This window comes from Salvelinus sp. IW2-2015, unplaced genomic scaffold, assembly GCF_002910315.2.
Source record: "Salvelinus sp. IW2-2015 unplaced genomic scaffold, ASM291031v2 Un_scaffold1784, whole genome shotgun sequence".
NCBI classification, from domain to species: domain Eukaryota; kingdom Metazoa; phylum Chordata; class Actinopteri; order Salmoniformes; family Salmonidae; genus Salvelinus; species Salvelinus sp. IW2-2015.
Genome location: NW_019943159.1, coordinates 156,456 through 160,291, shown reverse-complemented (window position 1 = coordinate 160,291; position 3,836 = coordinate 156,456). Strand labels below are relative to the sequence as shown.

The 3,836-nt window shown below is 50.8% G+C and overlaps 1 pseudogene; it reads left to right on the top strand.

Annotated features, from left to right (window-relative positions):
- The first annotated feature begins 2,166 nt into the window (after positions 1-2,166).
- LOC112071956 (plexin-A1-like) overlaps positions 2,167-3,836 on the top strand; it is a 152,655-nt pseudogene continuing 150,985 nt past the window's right edge.

The following is a 3,836-nucleotide window of genomic DNA, read 5'->3' as shown; positions in this document are numbered from 1 at the left end:
CACCTTTCCTTCTCCCCTCATCTCCTTTCCTCTCCTCCCTCATTCTACTTTCCCCCCACCTCACATCCTTCAAATCTCTCCTTTTTTCCCTCTCCCTCTCATTACACTTTCCCCCCCTCCTCCTCATCTCCTTTCCTCTCCTCCCCTCATCTACTTTCCCCCTCCCCTCATCTACTTTCCTTCCTCCCTTTCACTCCTCCTCTCAACTCCCCTCATCTCCTTTTCCTCTCCCCTCAATCTACTTTTCCCCTCCTCCCCTCATCTCTCTCTTTCCTCTCCTTCCCCTCATCTACTTTCTCCCTCTCCTCCCCTCATCTCCTTTCCCTTCCTCCCCTCATCTCACTTTCCCCTTCCCTCCCTCATCTCCTTTCCGTCCCTTTCCTCCCCTAGTCTTACTTTTCCCCACCCTCCTCGCATCATCACCTTCCTCTCATCTCCCCTCACCTCCTATCCCACTCCTCCTCCTCATCTCCTTTCCCTTTTTCCTCCTCCTCATCTCCTTTCCTTCCTTCCCCTCATCTCCTTTCCCTCCTCCCCTCAATTCACTATCCCCCCTCCTCCCCTCATCTACTTTCCCTTCCTCCCTCACCTTCTTAGTCCTCTCCTCCCCTCATCTACTTCCCCTCCTCCCCTCCATCTCCTTTCCCTTCCTCCCCTCATCTCCTTTCCCCCTCCTCCCCTCATTTCTGCCTTCCCCCACCTCCCCCTCATGCTACTTTTCCCTTCTCTCCCTCACCTTCCTTTCCTCTCCTCCCCTCACCTCCTTCCCCTCCTCCCCTCATCTCCTTTCCCCTCCTCCCCTCATCTACTCATCCTCTCCTCCCATCTCCTTTCATTTCCTATCCTCTTCTCTACTTTCCTCTCCTTTCTTCTCCATTCCTCTCCTCTCTTCTCCTCTCTACTCATCCCCTCCCCTCCTCTCCTCTTCCAGTCCTCTCTGGAAGAGGTGGTAGTATTGTGGTATGGTCAGGCCCAGTCAGGTAATGTCCTCCCCAGTGCCCAGGCAGAGAGGGAGAGAGGTAGAGACAAGGCGGGCTATTAATCAGGCTGACCTGGCACGCGGCCTGGGTACATCATTAGAGCCTGAAATACGAGGGGACAGGGAGGTCACGCTACCCGAACCTCACATCAATATACCCACTAAGGTAGAGGGGAGGGGGGGCAGCTGTTGTTATTATCCAAGGACCATTTGTTTTAGTGAGTAACCCCCCCCCTTAAAATAAAGGCACGTAGGCCCGCTGCAGTACGTTAGCTAAATGCAGCAGGGTCTGCCCAGGGTCTAGCAGTGTGTGGTTATGTTCTCTACAGCCAGGTAGGCAGGACTCCAGTGGGACAGAACACACTGTGGAGATCAGGCTGACTTCTGTAAGGACAAACACAGCAGTACATTCAGCCAGTAATAGCTGCTGCTCGCCCCTGGCAACCAGTCAAAGGGCAACACAACTCTGATTATTATTATACAAAGAAGTTCTACTGTACAGGGAGGCATTTCTGGAGGCAGAATAGCTGAATATGTATTAGACCCTTGTTGTGATCTTTTGAGTACTTGCTGAGTACCTGGTTTGATGCAGATCATTCTTATTACGTATTCTGTTGGAAAACATCATCCCTGCATGCATCAGCCATTACAATGTTCACACCATTCCTTTGTAATAACACCGCAACATGAGAAACATGTGAGAGAGAGAATGAGAACGAGAGAGAGTCGAAGTGATAGAGAGAATGTGTGTGTGTGTGTGTGTGTGTGTGTGTGTGTGTGTGTGTGTTGTTGAGAGAGTTGTTTATTTTGGGGAGAGTGCAGCAGCAGCAGCATCGTGTAAAGTTGTGTAATGATTGATGGTTGTGGAGCAGAAATAGACCGTCAGATTTACAGAGGCCTTTGGTTTCCTTTATGTTGTGGTTGGGATGCTCCACAGAGCTCTATCATTCTGTCACTGACATTACACACAATCCACTTTTATTTGGCCGTGTAAAGTCTCCCCATTACAGAGACGACCTGCCGTATTTCACTTTTGACCTGTCTGAACCTTCCTGAGAGCATGTACAGTACCACAGTATGGACTGTGTTGCACTGTACTGGTGACTGTCTTGTCCTCTGACTCTAATGCTGATTGCGATTGTGTATTATCCTGCCTGTGAGTGTACTGTGAGTGTACTGTGAGTGTGATGACGTCTCTGTGGTCCCGTGTGGCTCAGTTGGTAGAGCATGGCGCTTGCAACGCCAGGGTTGTGGGTTCATTCCCCACGGGGGGACCAGGATGAATATGTATGAACTTTCCAATTTGTAAGTCGCTCTGGATAAGAGCGTCTGCTAAATGACTTAAATGTAAATGTCTCTGTCCTGTCCTGTGTGTTTCAGATCCTGGTGAATTCTATCAACCATCCTGCCATGCCTTATGAGAACGGGGTGGTGAGCGAGGGGAGTCCCATCCACAGAGACCTGCTCTTCAGCCCAGACTACCAGCACATCTATGCCCTCACAGACAAACAGGTACAAGCTTCACACGCTATTATAGTTTTTAAACAATCATACCATCTCACGGCACCAAACCCTCCTATTTATACAGTACCCAAACCTAATTGTTGTGTGTGTGTGTTTCCTCTGTGTTTTTCCAGCACTCTATGTGATTGGTTGTGTTTGATTTCCAGTATACTGAGCTCCACCCCCCTGCCCAGCACCCTCTTCCCTCACACATGTTCCTCCCCCAGTCAGCACCCTCTTCCCTCACACATGTTCCTCCCCCAGTCAGCACCCTCTTCCCTCACACATGTTCCCTCCCACCAGCAGCACCATCCTTCCCTCACACATGTCTCCTCCCCAGTAGCACCCTCTTCACCTCACACATGTTTCGTCCTCTCCCAGTCAGCACCTCTTTCCTACCATGTTCCTCTCCAAGTCATGCACGAGCTCTTCCCCTCACAACATGTTCCTCCCTTCAGTCAGCACCCTCTTCCCTGCACACATGTTCATTCCTCCCCTAGTCAGCACCCTCTTCCCTCACACATAGTTTCCTCCCCAGTCACTCTCCCCCAGCACTTTTTCTCTCCATCAACCCCTTTCCCTCATACATGTTCCGCTCTCCCAGTCAGCCCCTGCTCCCTGACGACATGTTCCTCCCCAGTCCCCACCCTCTACACATGTCCTTCGCACCCTCTTCCCTCAACAACATTGTTCTTGCTCCCAAGCTCTTCCTCACAATGTCCCACGTCAGCAGCCCTCTTCCCTCCATGTCCTGCAGCAGACTCTTCCTCTTCCAATAGTTCTCCCAGTCACCCTTCTTCCCTTTTTCCCCTCACACATTTGTCCTCCTCCCCAGACAGCACCTCTTCCTCACACAAGTTCCTCTCCAGTCCAGCACCCCTCTTCCCTCACACATGTTCTCCATCACCTCTTCCCACCTGTCCTCCGTAGCAACCCTCTTCTCACACATGTTCCTCTCCCAGTCAGCCACCTACTCTTCCCTCAAGGGCATGTTCCTCCTAGCCCAATTCAAGCACCTCTCGTCCCTTCACTACTCATGTTTCACTCCACAGTCAGCTACCTACTTCCACTCACACATTGTATCCATAACCCCAGTCAGCACACGTCTTGGTTCCCTGCACCACTTGATGTTCCTCCCCCAAGTCTATGTACCCTCTTCATTCCTGGCACAGGTCTCTCTGATTCACTTTGATGATAAGAGAAATAATCCCATTTAATTTAGCCCACGTAACTTTGGGCCTAAATAGCAAACCAAGGACGGGAAAGGGAATTTCTACCGATCTTCAACATTTCCCTCCCCTCTACTCCTAGTTATTTGTACCCTTCTAACCTCCTTTCCTCCCTGCTTTCTCTC